General features: G+C 40.5%; 1 protein-coding gene across 1 annotated transcript in view; it reads left to right on the forward strand.

Moving 5' to 3' along the window:
* The window catches only part of TYSND1 (trypsin like peroxisomal matrix peptidase 1), a 1,185,869-nt gene that overhangs the window by 816,648 nt on the left and 356,398 nt on the right, over positions 1-12,823 (forward strand). The window lies entirely within an intron of this gene.

Consider the following 12,823-nt stretch of genomic DNA (forward strand, 5'->3'; position numbering starts at 1 on the left):
TACGCGGGCCTCTCACTGTTGTGGCCTCTCCCATTGCGGAGCACAGGCTCCGGACGCGCAGGGTCAGCGGCCATGGCTCAAGGGCCCAGCCGCTCCGCCGCATGTGGAATCTTCCCGGACTGGGGCACGAACCCTTGTCCCTTGCATCGGCAGGCGGACTCAACCACTGCGCCACCAGGGAAGCCCGAGTCTCAAATTTAAAAGGCTTGAAATTAGAGTTTGGTCTCTAACCACAGCAGAATTGAACTACAAATAACAAAAAGCCAGAAAATCCACAAATGTTTGGAAGGTGAGCAACATAATTCTAAACCTCTATGTCAAAGAAGATTTCAGTGGGAATTTTTATATAGTTTGATCTAAAGGATAATGAAAATACAACATAGTAGAATGTATGGGATGCAGTGAGCAGTGTTTAGAGGGAGATCTGTAGCATTAAATGCATATATTTGAAAAGAAGAAAGGTTTAAAATCTTCAATCTATGTTCGCCTCAGGAAGTTAAAAGCATATTTAGCATGTGGAGGGGAGCAGGGGATACATGGGAATTCTGTACTTGCTATGAACCTAAAACTGCTCTGAAAAATAAAGTCTTTAAAAATTTAAAAGCGCTCACATATATGGTCAAATGATCTTTGACAAAGGTGCAATGATGACTCAATGGGGAAAGGACAGCCTCTTCAACAAATGGTTGTTGGGAAAACTGGGTATCCATGTGCAAAAGAATGAAGTTGGACCGTTATCTTATACCATGTACAAACATGAACTCAAAATGGATTAAAGACTTAAACATCAGGCCTAAAACTATAAAACTCCTAGAAGAAAACATAGGGGAAAATCTTCAGGTCATTGCTCTTGGTAATGATTTCTTGTTTATGACACCAAAAGCACAGGCAACAAAAGCAAAGATAGACAAATGGGGCTACATCAAACTTAAAAACTTCCATTGCAGGGTGCACAGTTTTGATCTGTGGTCAGGGAACTAAGAGTCCCACATGCCCCACTGTGCGGCCAAAAAAAAAAAAAACTTTTGTGCATTAAAGGACACAGCAGAATGAAGAGGCAGCCTATGGAATGGAGAACATATTTGCAAATCATATATGTGATAAGATACCCAGAATATCTAAAGAACTCCTACAACTCAGTAACAAAAAAATCAAACTTACTAAACAGTCCGACAAGCATATGAAAAGATACTCAGCATCACTAATCATCAGAGAATTGCATGTCAAAACCACAAGATGTCAACTCACACTCATTAAGATGGTTAATATTTGGAAAAAAGAAAATAACAAGTGTAGGTGAAGATGTAGAGAAATCAGAACCCTTATGCACTGTTAGTGAGATTGCAAAATGGTACAGCCCTTGTGGAAAACAGTATGGAGTTTCTTCAAAAAAGTGAGAATGGGACTACCATATGATTTAGCAATCCCAGTTCTGGGTGAATATCCAAAAGAATTGAGAGTAGGGTCTCAAAGAGGTATTTGCATACTCACGTTCACAAGACATGAACGTTCCTGTTCATTCATAATAGTCAAGAGATAGAAGCAACCCAAATGTTCATGGACAGATGAACATTAATCTTTAAAAGGAGGAAAATGCTGTCATATGCTGCAACATAGATGAAACTTGAGGACATTATGCTAAGTGAAATAAACAAGTCACAGGACTTCCCTGGTGGCCCAGAGGTTAGGACTCCACACTTCCACTGCAGGGGGCACGAGTTTGATACCTGGTCAGGGAACAAAGATCCTGCATGCCTCACGGCATGGCCAAAAAAAGATAAACCAGACACAAAAAGACAAATAACTATGATTCTACTTATATGAGTTAGCTAAAGTAGTCAAATTCATAAAACAGAAAATAGGATGCCAGTTACTAGAGATATGAGGGGAGGAGAAAGGGAAGTTGCTGCTTAATGGATACAGAGTTTCAGATTGCAAGATAAAAACGTTCTGGAGGTCTGTTTTACAACACTGAAAATAGTTAACATTACTGAACTGTATACTTAAAAATGGTTAAAATGGTATCTTTTATTTGTTTTATTACCCCATACACACAAAAGCAAATTAAACTCTCAGAAAGTAGAAGGAAGGAAAACAAAAAAATCCTAAAGTTTATAAAGCAGAAATTTCTGTGAAAACAGTGATCTGTGGATTAGCCCTACACTATGGTTAAATGTGCTTTTTTGTGTATGCAGGACAACATCTTTATACATGTTTTGTTTTTTTTGGGTTTTTTTGCGATACGCGGGCCTCTCACTGTTGTGGCCTCTCCCGTTGCGGAGCACAGGCTCCGGACGCGCAGGCTCAGCGGCCATGGCTCAAGGGCCCAGCCGCTCCGCGGCATGTGAGATCTTCCCGGACCGGGGCACGAACCCGTGTTCCCTGAATCGGCAGGCGGATTCTCAACCACTGCGCCACCAGGGAAGCCCCATATACATGTTTTAAAGTTTATCTCTATTATTGCTGATGCTCAGGTCAGCATTATAATGTATAGATAAAATATATAAAAATAAGAAATCACTATGTTCTTTACGTGAAACTAATACTGTAAGTCAATTGTACTTCAGTAAACAGGAAAAAGTGGAAATACTTTTCCATTTTTCATTAGGATGTTTGTCTTCTTATTTTTGAGTTTATTAAATATTTTGGATACAAGTCCTGTATCAGATATATTAATTGCAAATATTCTCTCCCAATGTGTATCTTCACTATTTATTCTCTTAATAATGTTTTTGGATGACCTGAGAATTTTGGCTTTTACATTTAGGCATGAGATTCATCTTGAATTAAATTTTGCAAATAATGTGAGGTAAGATTTGAGGGCTTATTTTTGTCCACATGGTTCCAGCACCATTTGTTGAAAATAATTTCCTTTCCCCATTAAATTGCTTTGGTGCCTTTGTCAAAAATCTATTGACTATATAATTATGGATTTATTTCTGGACTTTTAATTCTGTCTCATTGATCTGTTTGTCTATCTTTATACAAACCACATTGTTATGATTACTATAGATTTATAGTAAGCCTTGAAAGTAAGGAAGTGTAGTTACTCCAAATAAGTTCTTTTTCAAGAATGTTTTGGTTCTAAGATTTTTGTTTTTCCATATAAAGTTTTGAATTGTTAATCCACTTTTTTTTAAGCTGCTGTGATCTTTATTGGAATTGATTGAGTTCTATTTGAGGAAAATTGACATCTTAACAATACTGAGCTTTGCAATCCATGAACATGTTATATTTCTCTATTTATTAAGGTCTTTTAAAATTTCTGTTAGCAATGCTTTGTAATTTTCAGTGTAGAGAGCTTACACATCTTTTGTTAAATTTACTCCTAAGCATTTATATTTTTAATAATATTGTAAATGGAATTTTAAATTTCATTTTGCAATTGTTCAGTGCTTGAGTGTGTGTGTGTGTGTGTGTGTGTGTGTGTGTGTGTGAGAGAGAGAGAGAGAGAGAGAGAGAGAGAGAGATTGCTTTTCTTTGTTGACTTTATAACTTACAACCTTGTTAAATTTCTTTGATAATGTCCTCCCTTCTCTTTTCTCTTCTCTTTTCCTGAGTCTTCTATTAGTCATATTGGGCTTCCTGATTGATTTTGTCATTTTCTTACTTTTTCTTTCCTATTTTCCATCTGTTTGTCTTTTGGTTCTCCTTTCTAAGTGATTTTCCCTGATTTTATGTTCCAGCTCTTAGAACTTTTTTTTATTACTGTGTTATGGTAAACAGCTTCTAAGATGCTCCCCAATGATCCATATCTCTGTGTAGTCCCTTCTCAAATGCTATCAAGGTTGGTCTGTATGACCAACAGAGTAAGGTGGAAGTGATGATGTCTGACTTCTAAGCCTGCTTCTGACTTGCTCTTTTCTGGATCAATTACTCTGAGAGAAGTCAGCAGCCATGTCATGTAATCCAATGGAGAGGCCCACATAATGAGCTGAGGCCTCCTGTAAACAGCCAGGACTAACTTGCCAGCCAGATGTTTGAGCCATCTTAGAAAGGTAACCCTCCCACCCCAGTCAAATCTTCAGATGACTGCAGCCCCAGCTAACATTCTAACTGCAATCTTATTAGGGACCCCCCCCCGAACCACCTAGATAATCCACTTCCAAATTTCTGATCCATAGAAACTATGAAATAATACATGTTATTTTTTAAAATTTATTTTATTGCAGTGTAGTTAATTTACAAGTTGTATTCATTTCTTCTGTACAGCAAAGTGATTTAGTTATGCATATATGTATATTCTTTTTCATATTCTTTCCCATTATGGTTTATTACAGGATATTAAATATAGTTCCCTGTGCTATACAGTAGGACCTGTTGTTTATCCATTCTATACATAATAATTTGCATCTGCTAATCCCAAACTCCCAGTCCATCCCTCCCCTACCCCCCACCTTGACAACCACAAGTCTGTTCTCTATATCTGTGAGTCTCTTTCTCTTTCATAGATAAGTTCATTTGTGTCATATTTTAAATTTGATATATAAGTGATATCATATGATATTTGTCTTTCTCTGACTTACTTAGTATGATAATCTCTAGGTCCATCCATGTTGCTGCAAATGGCATTATTTCATTCTTTTTTAATGGCTGAGTAATATTCCATTTATATATGTACCACATCTTTTTTATCCATTCCTTTGTCAATGGACATTTAGGTTGTTTCCATGTCTTGGCTATTGTGAATAGTGCTGCTATGAACATAGGGGTGCATGTATCTTTTGGAATTATATTTTTTTCTGGATATAAGCCCAGGAATGGGATTGCTGGATCATATGGCAACTCTATTTGAAATAATACATGTTTATTCTTGTTTTAAGCCACTACGTTTTGAGGTAATTTATCACATAGCAATAGATAACCATTAGATGCGATTATATTTTTGATTTCCAAGAGCTCGCTCTTATTCTCTGACAGTCCCATTTTAATAGCATGTTGTCCTTGTGAAGATAAAGAAACAAAACATCCAGTAATCAACATATAAACATCTAAAAATGTAGATTTGTGCATAAATCACTGATGTAGTTTCCTTTATATCAAGTGGCTGAATGATCATGATAGTAAAGTCCCTAGTTCCTATGTACCAGTGATAAATGATAAATAATTACTATTCCATTATAAGGTGAGAACATAACGAATAAGACTGTCGTCCACAAATAATCATTGATTTAGTGCAGTGGTTCTCAAGAGGGGCAATGCGCATTTGGCAATGTCTGGAGACACTTTTGATTGTCAAGTCTGGGTGAGTGCTACTAAGATCAGAAATGCTGCTAAGCATCCTACAATGCACAGGACAGCCCCTTACAACAAAGAAATATCCTGTCCAAAATGTCAATAATGACAAGGCTGAGAAACCCTGGTTTAGTATAAACATAAGGAGACAAACAGGATTCTGAAAGATCAATCGTATTAATATTTTAAGCAGTGATTTGAGTGGTAAAACAGACTATGTGCTGAGGGAATACAGACAAAAAGCTTCTGCAAAATCAATCATCCCTTTCTCTTTGCTGCCTTAGCATTTTGTTTATAACTATTATAAATTGGAAAAAAGTCTATAAGGTAATGTATTACAGTTATTTATTTGTTTCCCCCCCCTACATCGTGAGTAGTCTTAACTGTTTATTCCTGGTGTCTTGGTCCTTCGTAGGTTTTTGTTGATTATATAATATGAGAAAAAGTGACTGTGAGTTAGAGAGGTACAAAAAGTACAAATTGAAAGAAGCCCAACCCCTTCCCTTCCCTCAAACTCTATAATTATGGCAATAGATTGATTGATAAATAGAACCCAAAAGGTAAAAGAGTAAGAATGAGAAAGAACATGGGTTATATACTATTTCCCCTAGGTGCCTAAGAATATTTATTTCTATCTATCTACCTTCCTTTGTGCCAGGAAAGACTAACATATTACATTCACTCTCACTTGATCCCTGTTAAGGCTCTAAGCTCAAACACAAAGGCTGTCTGGTGTGTCTTTGTTCCCCTTTGTATCTTCAATGCCTAGCACAGTACCTGGCCATGCCAGGAATCTTTAAAACAATCTTATGAAGTAGCTATAACACATGTTCATGATTACAATTTTTTAGGGGCTTTGAGCTAATCGTATCACATGTATTGCCTCATTTAATCTTTACCACAACACTATGGGCAAATATTGTTAACCTGTAGTACAGATAACGATAACAGCTTGTAAGTTTATTCATCACTCAATGACATTGTTCTAAGCACTTTACATACATTAATTTATTTAATCTCAACAAACCTATAAGGTAGTCACTATCATCATCTTCATTTTAAAGAGGAGGAAACTGAGGTACAGAGAGGTTAAATGAGTTAACTCATCTGATGTTACCTAATTAGTGACAGCTTTGAACCCAGGTGATCTGGCTTCAGAGGCCACACAATTAAACCCTTCACAACATTGCCCTCCATAGACAATATTAGCAAAATTAAGTAACTTGCCTTAAGTTACAAAGCTAATAAAGAGTGAAATTGGTATTTAAGCCCGGACTTTGAAATTCTAAAGCTTGTACTTTTTTATTAGTCTAATTACCTCTCTAAAAATAGAAGTATTCTACATTTTCTTTATGGCAAGTTTAAGATCGTTCTTAGTAAAAGTGTCATTTTTTGATAAAAATCAGCCTAGACTATCTACCCCTTCTTCAAATGTGTAAAACATCACTTAACTAGAAAATGCAAAACAGTATGTATATTTTTCTAAACCATGCCTTATTTTTTCTGCTCTGTATTTTTGGGGACCCAAAAGATAGGTCTCATGACAGTAATGTCCTACTGGGCATAAAAACTCGCAAAGTTCCTGTTAAATAATCACAGATTTATTAATGGAAAGATTAGGGTATAACTTAACAACTATCACCAGAAGTAAAATGCTATAAAGATAATTCCTATGAGTTGTGTCCTATGAGACGCAAACCCATAGAGGAAATTTATCTGGGAGTGTCCTTCGGATCAATGCCTGTGGAGGATTGGAAGGAAGCAGGATTAGACAGGAATAAACTGAGCTGCAGTGGGATCACAATATGGTGTCTTCGTGTGACACCATAGAGAGTTCTGAAGCAGTTGTCCCTTCAGAGTTGTCCCAAGTGGAGCATGAGGTCCGAACCTTTATACCCCCACATAGATGAGTCTTTGGCGGTGAGCTGTCCTGGGAAATGAGCATGACCTTGGATGATGTGGCTTCTTCATCTAAGTTGTAGCTGTCAGCCAACCTTCCCAGTAGCTGGAGGAATAAGTCCTCCAGTTCTAAAGGGGGAATCTGGGCAACACAGTACAGCACAGCATCCATAACAGTCCACTTTTGTGCCTCTTAGATCCATTTGCTTCATATAAATTCTGGAAGCAGCTTTTTCAGGACACTGGAGGGTTCTTAGGGAAAACTTATGAGGGGAGGGTCAGTGGAATGAACTGCAGCTGCTTTTGCTGCAACTGGTAACAAGATATAATCAGAACTCATTAAATTCCTCCTTTGTTATCAATGTAGTTTTCTCTCATCCATAGCTAACACCACTACTGGTCTAGATGGCTTAGTTGGAGGATTGACCCAGATCTTCCACCATGAGGGTCTGAGCCCCTGGTTACCATGCACTTCTCGGGCCTAACTGCTAACTTTATCCATTTACCATCAAAACTGGGTAAGGAAGTACTAAGAGAAGCCTCAGTAGGTCACCTGGATTTCAAAGATAGTCCTCCCTGTCCCCATTGTGTAGCAGCAGCCCTCTCTTCTCCTGATGATCAGGTCCATTTCCCCCACCTAGATGATTACTTCTTATTGACTGTTCATCCCTTGGCACAAAGGGCTTAAAGTCTGAATGATGAGAACCATAGCTTAAAGTTCAATAGCATTCTTACTGTGTCCCCTGGTGGAAACATTTCCCCAAGGGTACCATAACATCTAAATCTGCAAAACACAGTTGCAGGGATAGGAAGCACAAATTCCCCAAGTAGGCTTGATGTTAAGTGTGTCCTAGCCTACTTCCACTCCTTGGTTCCTGGACCCACATATTCTCCACGTATTAAGGGCACAGTACAATATAGAAGTTACTGATTTAGCATGTATACTGCATCCTGGCAGTTGGTGTGCCAATGTCAGTATATCATATCCAAGCTTGTATCTCAGCTGTGCCTTCGATAGACCCTTCTATCATTCTGTCATGTTGGTGGCATCTAGGATCACCAGTGGATCCCATCGTCATGTGCCACTGCTGCATCTCCTTGCTGTAAAGTGGGTCCTTTGGTCTGATGCAATGTTATATACGAAATTATGTTGGTGGATCAAATATTCTGTGAGCCCTTAGATATTGATGCTGCTGGAGGCCCCGTGGGTAGGAAAGACAAATACATACCTAGAATACATGTCTATTCCTGTTAGAACAAATCTCTGGCCCATTAAGAATGGAAGGGGCCTAATATAGTCAACCTGCCACCAAAGTCTTCTTGAAGAATGGTGCCATATCAGTGGCACAGCAGTGAGCTCTGTTGCTAGCGTATGGGACATTTGGCAACATCAGTAGCTAAAGTATCCTGGTCAGTGGGAACCCATGCATAGTCTCCCTCTCTGCCGTTATGGCTACTCCTCCATTAGTTCATTGTGCTCTCATTAGGGTAACCCATGACAGAGGCTAATACCTGCCCATCATTTAATCTACCTGGTTGTTAGTGCCTGTTCTGTACTGGATGCTTTCTGATTGGCATTGGCCTTTGACACAAAGATTTTCACACTTTGCATCTTCTCTCATTGGTCTATTCATGTGCCTTTACCCCAGACTTCTTACTCCCCAATCTTCCAATATCTTCTGTTTTAGGCCCCTTATCAACTTACCAAAACATTTACCACTACCCATGAAACTGTGTGTATCCTAACCTTGGGCTACTTCTTTTTCTACACAGGGTAAATGACCAGGTACACCACCTGAAGCTCTGCTCATTGGATTTTCTCTCACAGCTATTTTCAAGGCTACCCCTGATTGGCACTTCAGTGCAGCTGCCATCCATTTTTGACTTGAATCTATATAAGAGGCCAATCCACCTATGAACCCAGCTTGATCTCATTCCTGCTTTGTCAGTCATAAAGAACACTCTCTACCCCCACCATATGGCCATAGTTTTGAGCTGAGGGAGAGATGTCAGTTCATCAGTGGCACATGACATGGGGGTCTGGATGCAGGCTCATTTTCCGTCGATACAGTGGACCACTGTGATATTCTGTGAGATGTCCAGCTAGTCCAAGTGTCTTCAGATTATATTATGGCAGAGGGTAGAAGATTTAACATAGCCCTGAGAATAGACTAAATGTATACTGTTATCCGTTCCAAGAGAACGTAACCTGTTTCTGATTCTCCTTCTTGATAGGGATGGAAAAGAAAGCATTTGCCAGCTCAATGCCTGCCTACCACATACCTGAAGCTGTGTAACTCTGCTCCAGCAAAAGTACTATATCTGGCGTAGCTGCTGCAAGTACAACTACTACTTTGTTGAATTTGTGATAGTCTCCTGTCACCTCCCAGAATCCATCTGTTTTTTGCAAGATCCAGACTGGTCAATTAAATGGAGATACACTGGGGACTAGTATCCCTGCATTCTTCAGGTTTTGAAAGGTACTACTAATCTCTGATATTCCCCCCAGGATGAAATGTTTTTGATTTGGTGGCAGATGGGGGTGGGTAGCTTTAGAAGTCTCCACCCGGTCTTCCCCATTGCAATAGCTCCTATCACACAGGTCAAGGAACCAATGTGGGGGTGTGCTACCAACTATGTCCATTCTAATTACACATTTAGGGACTGGAAAAATGACCACTGTGAGCTGGGTCAAGATTCCATTTAATACCTGATCACCTAATGCCCCACTAACAGGGAGGCCATGATGATGCTTTGGATCTCCATGTATCAAAGTTAGTTAGACCCTGTAACTGACTGTATTTGAAATGTCTGAGTACTCTCTTTTCCCCAGGATATATAGTACCTGAGTTAATGGCCATCAGTCCCTTTGGGTAAGCATTAGAGGAATCAGTGCTGTATATAATTGCCATGGTGTCACAGGGTCTTATTCCAGAGCACCTAACCTCTGTTTTAGTCAGTGGGTTCCAGGTCTGAAAACTGGCTCAGGTAAGGATACTGGAGCCAACTGTTTGATTAAAGGGTTGCAACTTTCAGTCCCACCCCTGACTTCCAGGGAAGGGAGATGGGAGACGGGCTAGAGATTAAGTTCAATTACCAGTGGCCAATGATTTAATCAATCATACCTATGTAATGAAGATTTCAAAAAACCCACAAAGGACAGGGTTCAGAGAGCTTCTATGTTGGGGAACCAGAAGCTTCCATGTGCCACCGTACCAGGCCTCAAACTCCACGAGGACAGAGCCTCCTTTGTTCGGGACCTCACCTTGTGTATCTCTTCATCTAGCTGGAGTTACACCCTTTTATAATAAATTGGTGATCAGGTAAGTAAAATGTTTCTCTGAGTTCTGAGAATTGCTCTATCAAATTAACTGAACCTGAGGAGGTGGTCATTGGAACCTCCAATTTACAGCCAGTCAGTCAGAAGCACAGGTAACAACCTAGGTTTGCGAATGGCATCTGAAGTGGAGGGAAGCCTTGTGGGACTGAGCCTTTAACCTGTGGAATCTGATGCTAGCTCCAGGTAGATAGTGTCAGAATTGAGTTGAATTGTAGGACACCCAGCTGGTGGCAGAAACTTTCTGGTTGGTGTGGGGAAATTCCTCACCCCTACCCTGCCAACCCCACCCCCTCCAACACACAATGGAATTGGGTGCAGAACTGTTACTGACTATCTTACCTCTGAAGATGCCACTCTATAACTTTGCCCTGCATTCCATTCTGACCTTCCTCATTATGATAATTGTACCACCTAGCTTCTGATGGCTGAACACCTCCACCTGTCCTCTATTATTTTGGGACCGCCCCCCCCATTCCCATTGCTATTTGTGAACCCAATTCTGTAACAACATTCTACCGTCACCTCTGCCCTTTAGAGGAGAGCTACCACTGATAGCTCAGAGATGCTGTCCCTCTTACAGCATATTCTTCATTGCTTTGGCCTTCCTTCGGAACAAAGTCATCTGGTAGGTTTATAGGGCTTACACAAACTGTCCATTCTAGCATGCTAACTTCCTTAAACTTTTTGACCCCTTTTCCACTCCCTGCCATAGTAGTTCTAGCATTTCTACTTAAGAGGAGCTGTCACTGTTTCCAAGCTTCTAAGAGCCATTCTAGAAGCATGTCAACACCTTCTGCCGGAGTTCTTGCCAGCGTGGTAAAACCTTTATTCCAGAAGAGTACTTCTGTTGCAGGAATGGGGACCCCTTCCAGGGCCTGAGAGTGGGCTCTTGTCTAACACTCAGAAGTGAATTGTCTGAGGAGATACACGTGCTGACAAAGCAAGAAACTTTATTGAGAAGGGGCACCCAGGCAGAGCAGCAGGGTAAGGGAACCCAGGAGAACTGCTCTGCCATGTGGCCCATAGTCTCAGGGGTAATGGGGTTAGTTTCCAGGTTGTCTCTGGCCAGTCATCCTGACTCAGGGTCCTTCATGGTGGTGTGCACATTTCTCAGCCGAGATGGGTTCCAGCAAGAAGGATACTGGGACATATGGACTGCCGTCTCCTCTCTCCTTTGGCCTTTCCTGAATTATTCCAGTCAGTGGTAGCTTGTCAGTGGTAAGGTCCTTCCTTACCAGGACCTCCTGTTGTAAGATAACTCATGCAAGTGGTTACTCTCATGCCTGGCCAGGGCAGGTGGTTTTGGTCAGTGGTTCCCCTAACACTTCTATATTGATAAACATTTCCTTATCCAACTTTATGTTTTTCCTCCATCCCTTGATCTAGCACTCTAGAGTTAAGGCACATAGACACTTTCTTGGTTTCTGAGGTGCATGTCAGCTAAGCTCTGCAGAAACCTTCACCTTTCCTCCTTAGCAGCCCCAACACTTTCCTGTTGGTTTATATTGTAACTTTAGTTATGGATCTGGTGGCTAGGTGGAGTGGCAAGGCAGACCTTGAGGGAGTGTGCATGTGGTCTTAAAGGTCAGAGAATTCTTAATCATCTTCAAGCCAGAGGAAAGCATTAATTCTTAAGGAGTGGGCCTCTTCTATAGATTCAGAGGGTTTGAGGAAGTCTGGGGATTCGAATTCTGAATGTATCAACCCAGATACATTTCTACCCAGAGGTCTTCATTTCTGAGGGTCCAGTATTTTCCCAGTCAGGGCCCTGATGTTGCATAACAGACTTGGCTAGCTTAGCAACTTAACATTCTTGAATTCTGCTATTCTGATTATATCCTGGGCCTAAGCCTCAGCTTTTCCTGCCCTTCCACTGCAGAAGAGAGTTTCTTAATATGCTGCTGAGGAGGTCCATTAGTTTTCACATTTAGTCTTTAATTAATCATCTTTGGTCTTACATTAATTGCCTCCAGCAAGAGCCATCCAATATCATTGTCTCTGTAATTACTACTTCCCCATATTTCTCAGATGCCTTATATACCACACCCTGGTGCACTTCCTTCCACTGGTACACCATCCCAGTTCATCATCAGTGAAAGTTTGAACAATTGCAATACTCTCTTGTGGTGGTTCTGCATCTACAGCCAGTGATGGGGTCCTCATTGCCAGCCAGACTAGGTGTTCCAGCTCCAAAATCCCATTTTAGCATCTGCTTTCTACCCATCCTGGCACCAACTTTCACAGGTTGGATTCTCCATAGAGCAAACTCTGAGATGAAAACTAGTGTGCAGAAAGTTCTTAAGGGAGCTCTCTCAGGGGGGAATAGAAGGAAGCAAGACTAAGTAAAGG

This window comes from Kogia breviceps, chromosome 2, assembly GCF_026419965.1.
Source record: "Kogia breviceps isolate mKogBre1 chromosome 2, mKogBre1 haplotype 1, whole genome shotgun sequence".
In the NCBI taxonomy this organism is placed as follows: Eukaryota; Metazoa; Chordata; class Mammalia; order Artiodactyla; family Physeteridae; genus Kogia; species Kogia breviceps.